General features: G+C 41.8%; 1 long non-coding RNA gene across 1 annotated transcript in view; it reads left to right on the top strand.

The window, feature by feature from the left end:
• Window positions 1–536: 536 nt before the first annotated feature.
• LOC146058777 (uncharacterized) overlaps window positions 537–18740 on the top strand; it is a 37299-nt gene continuing 19095 nt past the window's right edge. The window contains exon 1 of the long non-coding RNA XR_014469950.1: window positions 537–639. This is a non-coding gene — a long non-coding RNA (uncharacterized LOC146058777). The remainder of the gene's footprint in view (window positions 640–18740) is intronic.

The raw sequence follows: 18740 nt of genomic DNA, 5'->3' as shown, positions 1-18740 counted from the left end.
TTTTATGGACAAAAAACATATAATTCACCATCATCCTCGATCAAGAAATATTACAATACAAATAATATTTGTTTGTTTTAGTCCATTGGTGTTGGTCATTGGATTCCTAGACTTGCATTATTTGGAATTAAGTTGGTCTAAATTGGGTGGGCAATACTGCGGGAATGCTGTGATTAATTTGGATGCAAATCATACTCCTATTTCTTTCCCATCATGCAATGCTTGATGGCTTTATATGACAGTACCCATGTTATATAAATAGTATGCAGTTTCTGCCAATTACATTTTGCCAGGGCCGGCGCCACCACTAGGCAAACCTAGGCATTTGCCTAGGGCGCCGGCCACTGGAGGGCGGAAAATGCCGCCCGGGTACCTGACCTAGCTACGGCGCTGTCTATTTAAAGCTGGCGGCGGAGGCAGCGGGGGTCCCTGCAGTCTATTAAAAATCACGAGCGCTATCCGCCGGGCTATGCGGAAGCGCTTCTAGTGTGAAAACTCTGGCAGCCAATCAGCGTGCTGCCAGTGTTTTCACACTAGAAGCGCTTCCGCATAGCCCGGCGGATAGCGCTCATGATTTTTAATAGACTGCAGGGACCCCCGCTGCCTCCGCCGCCAGATTTAGACAGCGCCGAACGCCAGGTACCGTACCCCCCCCCCCCCCCCCCCCCCCCCCCCGGCACCGGGGCGCCCCCAGCCCGACTCGCCTGGGGCGCTCCGGTGCCTTGCACCGGCCCTGCATTTTGCACTTGCTAAGTGTATACATTTAATAAGGGTGAAAAGCATGTGTAACCTGAACTGATCCGTCTAGTGCTGTCATAAGCTGTTAAGTACTTGGTTCCTAAGCTGTTGATAAATATATCTCAATAAGGTTAGCTTTTAGCAGTGTAAATATGAATATACATATATATGGAATTAACAGTGATATCACTTCCTAATGGCATTATCTATAGCATGCAATTAAAGTTTAAGCAGCCAAAGCATTATTAGAATATGTTTGCTTACTCTCGTACTGTTTTAGCTTCACAGCAGCTTTCTTGAATTTGGAAACAGTCCAACAAATGTGAAATGTGAACCAAGTACAGTTTCCGTGGGTGTTATTTTGTGGTAGCAGCTAGTTCCCCTTCGCCGTAAGGACCTGGGGAGGAGAGGGGGCGGGAGAGGGGGCGGGAGAGGGGGCGGGAGAGGAGGAGCAAGGTCAGAACAAGACAACTTTTTTTTGAGCCGACATGTGCCGACAGGCGGTATTTCATGCCCTACCATCCACTAGGGCGTGGAGGAGGTTATTAAAGCTGTGGCGAGCGAAGCGAGCCACCGTGCCCGAAGCATTGCGAGCGAAGCGAGCTATGCGAGGGTCCATTTGGGTCCCTTCTTCTGAACTTGCTCCTCCTCTCCCTGCCCCATCTCCTCCCCAGGTCCTTACGGTGAAGGGGAACTAGTCTCAACCGTTATTTTGTTGAGGATAGGTTGTCATTCTGTAGAAATGTATGACTAATATTGACCTAAACACGTATAAGTTGCTGATAGTATGACTTTTCTCGAGGCTTTCCAGTGTTAATTGGTAAATAAACATAGATTGTTCTGCTCATTAGCTTCTCGCAGAGTTGAAACCGTTCCTACTATTTGGTTTTCTTAATAAACATATGACATCTGAAGCACTCCAGTCAGTACTACACAGGTTCTGATGCCAAACACAAAGCGGAAAACATCTCCCTGTTATATTTTAGTAATGGATGGAGAATTATGCTGTTTTAAGATTTGCTTGTTTCCAGATAAATTATGTTACTGTTAAACAATCAGGTTGCAGCCAATCTCCCCGTATCCTCCCTGTGTTTGCGTGGGTTTCCTTCGGGTACTCCAGTTTCCTCCCACAATACACAAATATAGCGGTAAATTAATTGGCTTCCAACAAAAAAAAATGAACCTATGTGCTTGTGTGTGTGTCTGTACATGTGGTAGGGTCTAGTGGGGGCATGGCCAGTAGCTCTGTAAGCTGCTGGCCATGCGTCCAGCGTCTCTGGCTCCAGGAATAGACACTGTGCACATGCAGCAGGCAGGAGCAGGTTGATAGGAGATTCTGGGGGTGGCCACAGTATTTTACTGACAACACAAATGAACCTGGTGGGGGCTCCCATATACTGCCAGACCTAAAGGCTGTCCTGCCATTGGAGTATTAGGGGATTAGGGAGTTTAGTCTCCCACACCTCGCGTATTTACCCTTATATGTGTCCCACTGAGCTACCCTCCCCCATGCTATGCTATTTGAGCATCCCCCCTTAGCCTGTGCTCCCTGAGTGTTACCCTTTACTCTATACCCACCTGAGCATTCCCCAACCCAGTGCCCTCCTGATCAACCCCCAACCCTGTTCCCCCCTGAGCACCCCCCAGAACCTGGTGCCCACTTGAGCATCTCTCCCAATCCCGATCTTCCTCCTCCTCCAACCCACATCTTCCCAACTTCCCTTCTGCCATGTTATGTTTAAGAGATTTTATCAGCCCTTCTTTAAAAAAAAGCTCAAGTTTTGTCTTTGACTTGTACATATTCACATTGATGATACACTTATTAGATTTGAAACTGAACTTTTTATTATAACATTGGGCCTGAATCAGTTGTGTGTGCAGTTGCTTTAGCGCTAATATGTTAATCTTTTCACCCATCTTACTGCATTACTGATCCAAGCTGTAAGATGGAACCCATTATAGTATAATCTGCAACAACATAAGCTGGCTGCATTACTCATAGAGATTTGTCACACCTCAGCAACAATAAGTGCAGATGTATCAGGCTGCATCTATACTCTGCTGTTATGGCATGCATGGCGTAATGTATGCACGCGCTGCCGTTGAAGTCGTACCGGTAACTCATTGGAAATATATTAGCCAGTAGCTATGCACTGTGCAGTGCACCAAGTTGCTGGTGCAAGATCTCCATCCTTAGCCTTTGTTTGCAAAATGGAGGCCATTGCAGCCTCCCCCTGATTGCAGACAGCATCAGACTAACAGTCACTGAAATTCAAATACAGTAGTGCCGCGCGACTGACGTCACAGGCCTGTATCTAGCGTATGCGCAAAGTCAACATCAGTACTTTGCAGAGTGTGTTGCCAGGACTGGTTACATAGGAAGTCAAAGGGGACACCCATACAGGGCCCAAAGCTTGTGAAGGGCCCCAAGTTCTTGAGGTTTAAAGGCTATAAGCATAGCTGCGATAATGCAGCACCTAGCAGTCATTTATAAAGGCGCTGTCCAGGCAGCAACCTGCCTGCCCATCTGTATTTGTGGAAAGGAACTTACTCAGATGCCCCTCCAGTAACCCTCCTGGGCCTGGTCACCTGTCCGGCTACCCATACTACTGAGTTTAGTGACATCATGTGACGCACCAATTCGCACAAAGCTGTGCTCTCCCATCTGCCCTTCACTGTACTGTCCCTGCAGTGGTGACAGTCTATCCACCAAGGAGGAGCAGGACTGCAGCAGAAACACCGGTAGCATGCACTGGAGCCTGTAAAGCAGTGCTGGCGGTACCAGGTAGGTGCGTTGGTAATAGTGACAGTCCCATTCCTGAACAGGCAGTTATTCATTATACAAAAATACGCTGCTTTTGGCACTGGGGTTGGGGGCCCTAAAATATTAGTGTATTGGGACCCAATATTTCTGTTGCCGGCCCTGTGCACTGCACTACATTGACACCTGAATCAGGCCCATTATGATTAAACTGCGGAAGCACATCAACAAGATGACCTTGACTTTAAACCCTTGTCTCTTACTGTCATGAACTGTTCTTGGGAATAATTTATTACTTACTAGCTGACCCGCCCGGCGTTGCCCGGGAAAACCTTGGGGTTTTTTTATTTCCAAAATTGCTGAAAAATGTCATCTTACAGTATGCTGTGCCAAAGACCTAAGATTGTAATTTGTTATAGATTCCACTATAATGTTAGAATGTGTTTGCATTGATACTTAATGACGGCAATGAAATCAGGTGTGGTGTTGTTGTTTGAAACACAACTCTCCTGAGTTGATAACTTGTATGTGTTGATGAATTCCACATCCACTCCTGAGATTTAACACCTATGACATACCTTCCAACATCTGAGGGTCAGAAATTGGTACAAAATCAGAAAGGGACGTGGCCACACCTCCATTTCTATACTTTCAATGGTACAGTTTCTAGGGTGTGTAATTACAGGCGCTGAGTGCGTGGAGAACGTGGGCGTTACTTACCCCGCCATAATTAATTAAAAATTCAACGCTCCCTGCCAGTGCCGCTCCCCTCACCGATCCTGCCTGCAACAGTCTCTGAGGTCTGGAGATCTGTAAAGCACATGCACCGGGCATCTCTACCAAACAGTGGGGCAGCCACTGAGTGTGGGAGCAGGTCCGCGGGCCTGGCCACATGACATCATGACGCGATGCACGCTAACCTCACCACTGCAATGCACCACTGGGAACGGGTGCAATGGGCCAAATTCTACCCTACACCCACGGGCCAATACACCGATCCAGCCATCGCAATCATAAATGGGTGCATTAATAAGGTTTGGAGTGTAATAAGTTGAAGAATAAGACTGAGATAAAGATTTGCCATGTTAAAGTGTACAATTTACTCAATAAATTGTGAAAAAATATATACGTGTACATAGAAGTACAATTAAAAAATGACAGTAGGATTATAAAATAAGTTCTGATTCAAACTGATAATTGTTTGGATGGGGGTGGGTTTTAAAACAAATCTATAGGTGGGGGGTATGGATATTGTGGGCATAATTTCAAACAAATACATGCAGCGCTCATGCACATCATTCAAACATTATCTATGAACCAAAAGAGTCTGGGAAACCCTTAAGGCAGAGCAGTGCCTAACATCCAACTGACTAACAGGGTGAGTGCAGTGTACCCACTTTGTATTGATCAACGGGTGCATTGGCCAGGACAAAGATTTCTCTGTGCAACTGGCCGGGGTGCGCAGAGATGGATATGGGGAAAAAAGAAAAGCTGGTACATTAGGTACAGTTTTTATTAGCCGGTACAGACTGTTAAATAAATGGCAAATACATTTTTTATGTGTTTGTGTGTGTTACTGTTTTTGTGTGTGTGTTGTAGTGTATGTGGTTGTGTGTTGTGTTGTATGTATCTGTCCAATGCGTAAGTGTGTGAGGTGTGCTATGTATATACAGTATGTGTATGTGTGTGTTGTGCATTTGTGTATCTGTGCAGTGTTTAAGTATGTGTTTTGTGTGTTGTACTGTTTTTTGGGTGTGTGAGTGTGGTAAATGTGGGTGTGTGTTGTGCTGTTAGAGGTATGTTATGTGTGTGTTGTGTGTATCTGCCCAATGTGTAAGTGCGTAAGGTGTGTTACGTATAAATGTGTGTGTGTGTGTGTGTGTAGTGTGCTTTTTGTATCTGTGCAATGCTTGTGTGTGTTCTTTGTATTGTACTGTTTTTGGGTGCGTGTTGTAGTGAATGTGGGTGTGTGTTGTACCATGAGTGGTGTGTTATGTGTGTGTGTTGTGTTATGTGTATCTGCTGAATGTGAGGTGCGCTACATATATATGTGCGTGTAGTGTGCTGTGCGTATCCTGACAATGCTTAAGTGTGTGTGTTCTGTGTGTTTCTGTATCTGCACAATGTTTAAGTGTGTGTTCTGTGTGTTTGTTGTACTGTTTTTGGGTGGGTGTTGTAGTGTATATGGGTTTGTGTTGTACTGATTGTGGTGTGTTATGTGTGTGTTTTGTTGTGTGTATCTGTCCAATGTGTAAGTGTGTGAGGTGCGCTACCTATATATATGTGTGTTGTGTGCATATGTGGTGTACTGTGTGTGTGTGCGTGTACAATATGTACATGTGTGTGTGGTCTATGTATATCCTCAGTTATTCCTAATAATTGTTTAAACCCTTCACCATAATGTTAGAATGTGTCATTCATACTCAATGACAGCAATGATATCAGGTGTGGAGTTGTTCCTTCGACTACGGTTTCCCCGATCGTCAATCTTTTTCCCCAGATCATCAATGAAGGGAAATTTAAACTTGGTGTTTTTTTAAATTTCTAAGTGAAAGTTCCCAAAAACGGCTTCGAGGTGCACACCACCAGGTCCAGAGGTACCTTGTTGCCAAATTTGGCAGCTCTGAGTGCCACGGTGTACCCGCAATGCAACGGACACGCACACACACACGCACACACGCACACAGACTCTTCAACTTATTATATAGACTAGCTGACCTGCCCGGCGTTGCCCGGGAAAACCTTGGGGTTTCTTTATTTCCAAAATTGCTGAAAAATGTCATCTTACAGTATGCTGTGACAAAGACCTAAGATTGTAATTTGTTATAGATTCCACCATAATGTTAGAATGTGTTTGCATTGATACTCAATGATGGCAATGAAATCAGGTGTGGTGTTGTTGTTTGAAACACAACGCTCCTGAGTTGAAAACTTGTATGTGTTGATGAATTCCACACCCACTCCTGAGATTTAACACCTACTGTATGACATATCCTCCAACATCTGAGGGTCAGAAATCGGGGTACTTATGTATTATCTGGACTCCCATGTTAAATGCACCCCATTTTTTCATACCCCTACTATCCAACTACGCATGGAGTTGATTTTATATAGTGTGGCGAGCGCAGTGAGCCACCGTGCCCGAAGCGTGGTGAGCGCAGCGAGCGGACGCGGTCTCATAAGAAAAACGGAAGTCCAGATATTACATAAGTACCGAAATCGGTACAAAATCAGAAAGGGACATGTCCACACCTCAATTTCTATACTTTCAATGGTACAGTTTCTAGGGTGTGTAATTACAGGCGCTGAGTGCGTGGGGTCCGGTGTGGGTGTTACTTACCGCACCATAATTAATTAAAAATTCACTGCTCCCAGCCACTGCCACTCCCCTCACCGAACCTGCCTGCAGCAGTCTCTAAAGGTCTGGGGATCTGTAAAGCACATGCACCGAGCATCTCTACCAAACAGTGGGGCAGCCCCTGAGTGTGGGAGCAGGTCCGCGGGCCTGGCCACATGATGTCATGACGCGACGCACACTATCCACACCACTGTAATGCACCACTGGGAATGGGTGCAATGGGCCAAATTCTTCCTTACACCCGCCGGGCCAATCCACTGATTCAGCCATCACAATCATCAATGGATGCATTTTTTAAGGTTTGGAGTTTAAGAAGTTGAAGAATAAGACTGAGAAAAATAATTGCCATGTTACAAAGTGTACAATTTACTCAATAAATCGTGAAAAAAATGTAAGTGTACATAGAAGTACAATCAAGAAATGAAAGTAGGATTAAAAAATAAGTTCTGATTCAAACTGATAATTGTTTGGATGGGTTGGGTTGTGAAACAAATCTATAGGTGAGGGTATGGATATTGTGGGCATAATTGGTGTTTGTTACACCTACAGGGGGCCCTCAATTGATGGGATTTTCACTACAGTGTCACGGTCACAGTGTCACCATAGGGGGATTCCCAATTGGGGTCCAGGTGGTCTTTTAGGGACCCTTTACAATCCTGTAGGTCTCTTCTCCTTGAGCTTACAGTCTCCCTTAATGATAGTCAATCACTGAGGCAGACCGTAGGCTCCAGGAGAAGAGACCAACGGGATTGTAAAGGGGTCCCTAAAAGACCACCTGAACCCCAATTGGAAATCCCCTACGGTGACACTGTAGTGAGAATTTCTCATCAACTGGGGACCCCCTGTAGGTGTACCAAACACCAATTATGCCCACAATATCCATACCCCCTCCACCTATAGATGTTTCGCAACCCACCGCCATCCAAACAATTATCAGTTTGAATCAGAATTTATTTTTTAATCCTACTTTCATTTCTTGATTGTACTGTACTTCTATGTACACATATTTTTTTCACAATTTATTGAGTAAATTGTACACTATAACGTGACAAATCTTCATCTTAGTCTTATTCTTCAACTTCTTACACTCATAACATTCAAACAAATACATGCAGCGCTCATGCCCATCGACCAAACATTATCTATGAACCAAAAGAGTCTGGGAAACCCTTAAGGCAGAGCAGTGCCTGATATCCAACTGACTAACAGGGTGAGTGCAGTGTACCCACTTTGTATTGATCAATGGGTGCATTGGCCAGGACAAAGATTTCTCAGTGCAACTGGCCGGGGAGCGCAGTGACAGGCTGGAGGACTGGAGAGACGGATATGAGGAACAAAGTAGAAACGGTACATTAGGTACAGTTTTTATTTGCCGGTACAGACTGTTAAATAAACGGCAAATTATTTTTTATGTGTTCTGTGTGTTTGTGTGTGTTGTACTGTTTGTGTGTGTGTGTTGTAGTGTATGTGGTTGTGTGTGTTGTATTGCATGTATCTGTCCAATGCATAAGTGTGTGAGGTGTGCTACGTATATACAGTATGTGTGTGTTGTGTCTTTGTGTATCTGTGCAATGTTTAAGTGTGTGTTTTGTGTGTGTCGTACTGTTTTTTGGGTGTGTGTGGTGAATGTGGGTGTGTGTTGTGCTGTTAGAGGTATGTTATGTGTGTGTGTTGTGTGTATCTGCCCTATGTGTAAGTGCGTAAGGTGTGCTATGTATAAATCTGTGTGTGCGTAGTGTGCTGTGTGTATCTGTGCAATGTTTAAGTGTGTGTTTTGTGTATTGTACTGTTTTTGGGTGTGTGTTGTAGTGAATGTGGGTGTGTGTTGTACTGTGAGTGTTGTGTTGTGTGTATCTGCCGAAGGTGTAAGTTTGTGATGTGCGCTACGTCTATATGTGTGTGTAGTGTGCTTTGCGTATCCTGGCAATGTTTAAGTGTGTGTGTTCTGTGTGTTTGTTGGTCTGTTTTTGGGTGTGTGTTGTAGTGTGTATGGATTTGTATTGTACTGCATGTGGTGTGTTGTGTGTGTGTGTGTGTATCTGTCCAATGTGTAAGTGTGTGAGGTGCTCTACGTTTAAATGTGTGTTGTGTGCTGTGTGCGTGTATGTGGTGTACTGTGTGTGTGTGTGTGCGTGTACAATGTGTATGTGTGTGTGTTGTGTGGTCTATGTATATCCTCAATTATTTCCTAATTGTTTAAAGCCTTCACAATAATGTTAGAATGTGTCATTCATACTCAATGACAGCAATGAAATCAGGTGTGGAGTTGTTCCTTTGCAAACGGTTTCCCAGATCATCGATCTTTTCGACAGAACATCAATGAAGGAAAATTAAAACTTGGTGTTTTTTAAATTTCTAAGTGAAATTTCCCAAAAACGGCTTCGAGGTGCACACCACCGGGTCCAGAGGTATCTTGTTGCTGAATTTGGTGTCTCTGAGTGCCACGGTGTGTCCGCAATGCGACGGACACGCACACACACACACACACACGCACACAGATTCTTCAACTTATTATATAGATTATTTTACATTGTTGATTTTGAGAACCGGACCCATTTTTATGACTTCAATCCAAGGCACATGTTCTCAGCAAAGCAGAATGCTATTGCCTTACATAAACATTCCAACGCTGAATAGTTTAACATATGAACTTTTCCCTGTACAGTATATGTACAATGTGTTAAAAATAATCGATGCGTACATAATCAGGTGCTAAATATGTGGCCCCATGGTTGTTATGTCTAGAATGGCCAGAATTCTCGCCCGTCAGTAGATAGGCTTTGTAATGGAACAGGTGTATCACGACCTTGATATTTGTATGTTCTCTCTGGGATGGTGTCAGTTTCACACAAAACAAAACACAGTAATAATAGTCAGTAATTGGAGTTACAGTTGCTGACCATCCAGAAAAGGCTCAGGAATGGGAAGATTGTCTTTGTACAGGACCAATTTAACATAAATAACAGTAATCACAAATTATGATAACATTCGCTACACATGAACTACACGTAATAATAATGATAGAACCATTAGAACTTATTTGAACAAGGTCATCGTACTTGGCTCTAAAGAGACCTACACATGGGAGATGTTGCTGACTGATCCTGAGCAAAAAAGATTGCTCAGAACACTCAGCAAGATCCCTCAGCACACAGTGCCGGGCAAGCAATCTAGTTAAATCGCTTAGTAAATTCCCTGAATCGCCCTGTGTGTAGGCCCCATTACACACTAGTACCGATTTCAGGCAGTGGCGGCCGAATAACCCGGCAATTACCCAACTTTTCAAGCACCGGGTTCTTCGGCTCTGCAATTTAGACCTGGAGATATCCTCTATTACACTGGTTTTTCACCTGTGTGAAACGGTCGATCTGGATCTTAAACTCTGGGGGCGGAATGTTGTAACATCCGCTGCCCATTATCGCCGGGCATCGCATTATTAATAACGGCATATGTTCTAACATATGCTGTTATTAACGCAAGGGACAGCTCTTGCGATAACAGCTGTCCCTTGCGATGCGTTGCCGGCACTGGACTTCCGGGTCTGTGACCCGGGAGTCCATCTGCGCATGCGCAGAGTGACGGCGCCGGCCGCAGGGCATGCTGGGAGGGATCCGTGACGGATCCCTCAAACAGCGCTGCAGTAAGAAGCCCATAGGCTTCTGCAGGGAATCGCCAGCTTTTGCAGAGGGGCCATACAGCATACAGAAATGCAGTAAAAACCCAGATAACTGGGTTTTTACCGCATTTCTGCTTTAGAGAATCTCCCCCTGGGTCTCTGACCCTGGTCTTTTTCAGACCCTGGTTTAACATCCGGATCAAACCTTTTACACAGAAAAAGGACATGTGCTTTTAAGGAAATTCCCGGGTGGAACTGCTTCACCTAGGAATTTCATTTTTTATATGAAAGGGGTATAAATAATTTGAAAATTAAAAGAGAATATCTTTACATTTAGCAATAAAATAGATTAATGCCAAACTGTCAATTGTGAATGCACTAGACCAGTGCTTCCCAAACTTTTTTGCATCACGGCACCCTAGATTATCAGAATATTTGTCACAGTACCCCTACGTGCAAAGTTTGCTACTGAGAATTTCAGAATACAATATTAAATTAAATATGTTGTGCTTATATGTCATCCTTAGGTCCAGTTATGTAGATTCACTTCTGTTTAGCCATAGATTTTAAAACTGGAAACCACAAGCACTGATTTTGTCTATAAATAATTTGAATCGATTCTGGTCCACCAAACCGAGGCACCCCTGCAAGTGCTCCAAGGCACCCCAGGGAGCCTAGGCGCACAGTTTGGAAACCTCTACACTACACATTATATTTACTAAAGCTTCTAAAATTAGGTGATGTTGCCCATAGCAACCAATCAGATTCTGTCTATCATTTTCTAGGGGACGAAAGAGAAATGATAGACAGAATCTGATTGGTTGCTATGGGCAACATCACTTCTTTTCATATTTAGAAGCTTTAATTAATTTACCCGTTAAGTTTTTATTCAGTTATGTGTGATGTGCAGTCATGGCGTGCTGATGCGCATGTCATGGATAATAACGGCATAGTGTCATCACTTATTTTATCATTCAACAATATGAGATCAAAAAGTAAAATGAATGAGTTTGTTGGCATATTATGATGCAGATGCAAATGGTCCCACATTGTTCCAATGGCACATTGCCAGCATCTTACATAATAACATTGCCTCCAATGCACTATGCCCTTCTATAAAGAACACTTTTCTTATTCATTGTCATAATCATTTATTTTTCACAAAATTTTGCATCAATGGACAGTCAAATCAAAAAAAAGTTGTAGATCAAATACAGACAAGCCTGGTGAAGGAAGTGAATACATGAGACCAATGATAAACGGGAACATGCTAATGAATAAGAGAGGACAGAATTAACCCTTTGCTAAAAATGGCAACATCTCTGTGAGAAATGTGCAAAATATCCGCTAAAAATGCCAGTGTCGCATACATTTGTTATATAAATTCAAATAAGAAATGTTGTTTAAAAAAGATTATGGGTGAAATTTAATAGGATGAGAGTGGCAATCATTTACGCTACAAAATCAAACTGGTTTTGCAGTGTTAATGATTGCCGCTTTAAAAAACTGGAGACTTCTTACCAAATCTCTCAATTTCAGTGCAAAGTGAATTGAACAGAAGAGAAATCAATATTTAGTGTGACCACCCTTTGCCTTCAAAATAGCATACATTTTTGTAATTACTACACATGCACAAAGTCTGGGATTTTGAAGGATTATAGTCAAGTCTAAGATTGTCCAATCATATCAAACAGGTGCTAATGATCATGATGTTCAATTATATTCACTCACATTGCAATCATGTCGATATTCATAATGTTGACACTAGAATGTCCATATGGTTCACCATGTCAATAGGCACCATGATGACAAGGTTGACTTTATGATTTGTCATCATGTGAAATATCTACAATCTCAGAAATGCCAACTGTTAAGTTAAGGTGCCACCAGGAGGGTTTAGGTTAAGGCACTAGGAGAGGTAAGAGATAAAGGGGTAGATTTATTAAGCTCGGTGAAGTGATAAAGTGTCTGGTTTTTATCATTGGCCAATCAGCTCCTACCTGTCATTTTTCAAACCAAGCCTGTAACTTCACAGTTAGGAGATGATTGGCCGGTGATAAAAACCAGACACTTCACCGAGCTTAATAAAGCTGCCCCAAAGGGTTAAGAGGCAGACAGATGGCAGGTGTAAGAGGACAGTGGGAACAAACAGAGTTAGTGCTGGATGTAGAGTTGGGTGTAAATCAGGAGTATATTAACCATTGCAACAGTTGATGTGCTTTATGTTAAAAAATTTAATCTTATGTAACTAAAATAAAGATACAGCAATGTATGAACATAAGAAATTAACATAATAAATCACTCAGATCGTTCAGCAAGATCACTTAGGACACAATAATGTGCAGGGTTGCCTACTTTTAAAGTCTCTTCTTTCATGGAGAAGAAGCACTTTAGGGGTGGGGGCTGATGTAGACATCATCAAGCCCTGCCCCCAGCACTGAAAATCCTGCAATTTGTGGGGCGAGGCTAAATGACGCGATTTGCATCTTTAGCCCTGCCCCCTCCCAAAAATGAGCGCTGCCGTGGAGGAGATCCGGACGGCCTGCCGGTATCCGGGAGGATTGCCCACCTTTCCGGGGGGCCGGAAGGGAGACCCGAGCTTTTGGACCCTCCCGGACTTTCTGGGAGGGTAGGCAACCCTGATGATGTTATAAACAAAAAGGAGAAAAGAAACTCGGGTGGGGTGCACTCTTAATCCCCAATCTACGATTGCTAAGCTGCTCGAAAAAAGTTTTTTTATTTAATTTTTTATGCCAAGTGAGAAATCTATTTTCATTTTTTTATTTTTTTATTATTTTCTTAAAGATTTTTTTATATCATTTTTTTATATACATTTTTTGTGATAAATTTATTTTATTTATGTGCCTGAAAATCTATAATGTGAAAAAGTTGATTGTAAATGTACAATAAAACAGTATATGCTGCACAACAATTTTGATAGAATATTTTATTTTAGTAGTGTATTTGTATTATGCAAATTCTTCCCATAGGGATATTTTTTATTTTTTATTTTTTATGCAAAATTACCCATACACCAATATTGCCTCTATTTGCGATTTATTTATAGACAATTAAATTAGGGCTGGTAGCTAGGATTGGTGCAATTAAATTACGTGTGTATATAGACACTAGGAATATATCTATGCACCAATGCTATATAGGGCTGACCTTCATAAATCCTTAATGCCTTCACCAATTGGCATTATAGTTTTTTGTCTCAATTGAATGAGATCAGGATTATAATCATAGGTCAGTAAAGGAATGCAAAATATTCAAACAAAGTATATACAATATTTACACTTGTGCATGTGTATAAATTCCCTTTATTTATTTATTTATTTATTAACAGTTTCTTATATAGCGCACACAGATTCCGCAGCGCTTTACAGAGCATAGTTATAATCAAAAACACATAACAAATTACATTACAAGACAGTTTAGGACAAGTACATGGTTAATATGAATAGTTGCATCAGGGGACAGGACACTGAAGCAATCATCAGGGTGGCAGTAGTTATATATTCTAAGAAAGGCACATGAGGAGAGAGGGCCCTGCTCGTGAGAGCTTACATTCTAAAGGGGAGGGTTAGACAGACAGGGGTGACACAGAAGGGGAAGAAGTGGGCATAAACAGTAGGTTAGGATGAGAGATGGTTAGGTTTTATGCAGGAGGGTGGGAAGATGACAGCTTAGTCTTTGATATTTTAAGTCTAAAGAAGCGCTGAGTCATCCAAGAGTAGACAGCAGAGAGACAGTTGGATATATAAGTGAGGATAGAGGGAGAGAGATCAGGAGAGGAGAGGTAGATTTCAGTGTTATCAGCATAGATGTGATAGCGGAAGTCGAGTGAGCACATAAGCTCACCCAGAGAGGATATATAGAGAAAGAGGACACCTACTATCAATGGAAGAGCAGGAGAGGTGAGGTCATTAGAGGTACAGCTGGTCATTTTCAAAACTGACAGTGCAAGTACAAGCTTTAACAGTGATAGTAAAAGTTGTTTGCAGATGTAAAATGCTGATGTTATGGTTGAATTGCCAGATTAAGCAGCCAGGAGTAGTATGTTGTGTGAATGAATTTAACACACTCAAAGGAGACTTTGGTTTTCTCCGTTGTTGTTTTGTCCTTCAGTTTCACTTCGGTTTAACGCTGGTATAACGCTGTAGTTATGAATCAGTTTTCCCACTTTAATAACGGCCCACTTCAATCTAGGCCCACAGATAAACTTGGCCCACAGCCTATCCGGCCACAGCCGTATGCAATGACTACTTAAGTACTCTAACAATGCATGAGTTCCCAATTCCCAATAATTGGAATCCACTCGCTCAGTCCCCACCCCCTACAACACATAGCAATAAAAGTGGCTTAGAAAAACAAACTAGCATTCCAGGATACTATATATCATCTAGAATAAAATTAAATTCCCCCCTACACACAGGCTAGGTACTGTTGTAAAGTACACAGAGGAGATGTTCAGTGTGTTACCTAGATATACAAATCAATCCCACACAATAGATGTAATGCTCTGCAGTACAGAGGAGATGTTCAGTGTGTTACCTAGATATACAAATCAATCCCACACAATAGATGTAATGCTCTGCAGTACAGAGGAGATGTTCAGTGTGTTACCTAGATATACAAATCAATCCCACACAATAGATGTAATGCTCTGCAGTACAGAGGAGATGTTCAGTGTGTTACCTAGATATACAAATCAATCCCACACAATAGATGTAATGCTCTGCAGTACAGAGGAGATGTTCAGTGTGTTACCTAGATATACAAATCAATCCCACACAATAGATGTAATGCTCTGCAGTACAGAGGAGATGTTCAGTGTGTTACCTAGATATACAAATCAATCCCACACAATAGATGTAATGCTCTGCAGTACAGAGGAGATGTTCAGTGTGTTACCTAGATATACAAATCAATCCCACACAATAGATGTAATGCTCTGCAGTACAGAGGATATGTTCAGTGTGTTACCTAGATATACAAATCAATCCCACACAATAGATGTAATGCTCTGCAGTACAGAGGATATGTTCAGTGTGTTACCTAGATATACAAATCAATCCCACACAATAGATGTAATGCTCTGCAGTACAGAGGATATGTTCAGTGTGTTACCTAGATATACAAATCAATCCCACACAATAGATGTAATGCTCTGCAGTACAGAGGATATGTTCAGTGTGTTACCTAGATATACAAATCAATCCCACACAATAGATGTAATGCTCTGCAGTACAGAGGATATGTTCAGTGTGTTACCTAGATATACAAATCAATCCCACACAATAGATGTAATGCTCTGCAGTACAGAGGATATGTTCAGTGTGTTACCTGTTGGAGACAAGAGATGATGAGTCAGATGAATCTGGTATAACGCTGTAGTTATGAATCAGTTTTCCCACTTTAATAACGGCCCACTTCAATCTAGGCCCACAGATAAACTTGGCCCACAGCCTATCCGGCCACAGCCGTATGCAATAATTGACCTGTTCTGTTATGGAGCTATATTCTTTGATTTTAATGTAACAATTCTCTAACAGTAAATGCACTCAAATAGCAGAAAAAAGGGGGGGGGTTTCTGTATCAAAAAAGGAATTGACAGTGTCACACCTGATACACTCAGAAAGATATAGGAATCACTACATAAATTATTAAGCCAACACTGGACAGACTCTCCCTATCCAAAAGTGGCAGGTGTAATTAATCAAGTATATGTGTATAGGTCATGTCAGTTTAAGCGCAAAACCAAGAACCACAGAAACCAAATGTTAGAGCTACAATTCAACGTATAATGCAGGACCACACATGCGCTAGTAATGCATAAATCCTCAATAATCAAAGATAACAATTCAGCATATTCTAGCAGGCATATAACAGCTGTATCACCTTTAACACAATGAAATACTAAACAATGCTGTCTCCTGCAAAAAAAGCTGTAGGTAATGCGTGTAGCAATATGGAAGAACCCTCTGCTATAGCGCATTCACAATGAAGAGAATGAGTTTTACCAAATGGATACTGTAGCGGGCTATTACCGCTAATAGCTACAATTGTATCTGAGGACAAGTGTCATTTTATACTTTTATAAGGGTATACACGAATGCACAGCTTTAAACTCTAATTGAATAAATAAAAATGAAGGGGGACCAAAGTGCCTGTGTTTAAAGCAGAGCCGACACGGCCAGCGCGCGACTGCTTGCACAGGGAGAGGTCTACGTTACCAGTCCTAGGTTTTCTTTGGATGCAGAGACGCGTGGGAGCGCTTTCTCTGTTAGTTAAAGCTCCGACTTGGATGCCGCTCCAGCGGTCACGTGTACATGCGTGACCACGTCTCTGGCTGTCTGTCTGGACGCGCGTTTCGCAAAAAGCTTGATCACCCGGCACCCTGATGATGTGTCAGCGATGTGAGAGATCTGCCAGGGCCAGTGTTCTCCGGAATATTTTAAATTGTGCAGTATATTACCTGGGCCACAAATTTATTGGACAAAAAATTGTAGGAGGTTAAAAAAATTGTCTTGATCCGAACACGCTCATCCCTACCGGCAATCCACCTTGCACCTCTGTTCTTTGTATTATGTGCTTTTTGGGGCCTAGTTTTTAAAACTGCCATCCTGTCTGTCACTGCAATAGTGCCACTTCTAGATGTGCCATGTGTTTGTTCCGCCCACTTGTGTCGCTTAGCATTGTCATCCAGCTAACTCAGTGCAACCTTTTGGCCTTAAAACAATATTGTGAGGTGTGAGTTGTTCATAATAAGCTGGAAAATTTATGATGTTGAGGTTAATAATACTGTAGGAACCAAAGAAAATCCAATTCAGATATTTTTGCTATGTTTATGATATTCTTTTACAGTACAGAGCTAAAACCAAAACCCAAAAGGGTGATTTTGTTAAAACTAATCCAGATCCATTTCACAAAGGGAGAGCCAGATCCAAAACCAAAACACGATAAGTTTCCAGTGCTTATCTCTAGTTCTTAAGTTCGTAAATTGTCAAGAAACAATTCTTGCACATAAGGCAACATGAAAATGTGTTTAATAATGAAGGATTTTTGTTTTGTTTTAGTTTTTTTTAACCAAATGATGGTTTTTAGTCCACAAGCAGAATTGATGTCATTAGATTCTGACTGTGGTGTACGAAGCTGCAGCGTCAGAGAGCACATGGTGTTTTGGGTATTAGGGCTGTTCACACATTCCAGTGGTTTTAATATTGGTGTATTTGCACATGCAGAGATTAAGCACTACAAAGCATAATAATCTGCTAACAACCTGTGTTTCTATAAAGTGGCTGAAATCCTTGCACTCTTGTCATGGTCTTAGAGTGGACCCAACTGTTAGCTTAAAAGCTTTTTTAGGCTAAAACAGGAGAACATTTTAAGCTCCCATTAGCCGGAAACACATGGTGCCATTTACTAATTGCCTCCATCTATAAACTTGGTTAGCATAAAAAAATAAATATTTTCCACTTCTCACAAGATGTATTTTTGAATGTTATTGTTGTGTTGCTGAAAACCAATATTTTGAAGCATTTGAGTGCTTTAAACACTGTAATGTGTAATGTGCATTGTGTTAAATGGAATGGGAATGTGAGGATTGCTATATGATTTGTGTTCTGCATCAATAAACAACTGTAGGTACATATTTGTGAATGCTAATATCATTTGTAGGAAAGTGGTTAATGGAATCATTTTATAACAAATACAGAAGGAATTGGTTGTTTGAGTTTTCTTTTTTATACACCATTATCAAGGATGAAAATTCTGGTTCTATAAAGTCTGTTTAGCCTCAGTATTTTATGTTGTAGATCAGTGATAGCAGGCAACCTTATACACTTCAAAAACCAAATCTGTGGCCTTTCAACCTTCAAAAAGACCACGCATTACCCTTAGGACTCTATACATTAAGTACAGCCAGGCACAACTTGACAGTGCTACTTTAGAATCCATTTGCTTCTCCGATGAGACAACTGATCTGAAGATCTTCATGCCATCCATATCACTGTGATACTTGAAGAAGTGAAACTTTGCACAGCTGATCCTGATTTAACAGTGCTAGTTTGCATGTGTGAACTGGAGTACATGCATTTGCAATAAGAGCCTAGTGTCTGGCTGAAGAAGCTGAACAATTGTGGATAGATCCAGAAGGATGGATCCCTTTTCACAACCTTAACCTTCTTCTCATAGGAAATAGCAGAGCACAGGGAACAAACACCATCTGAAGATGACACTGTTATTGTAAAATCATTAGACAG

Source organism: Crinia signifera, chromosome 2 (genome assembly GCF_055691185.1).
Source record: "Crinia signifera chromosome 2, ASM5569118v1, whole genome shotgun sequence".
Lineage (NCBI taxonomy): Eukaryota > Metazoa > Chordata > Amphibia > Anura > Myobatrachidae > Crinia > Crinia signifera.
This window is presented reverse-complemented; position numbering and strand designations above follow the sequence as displayed.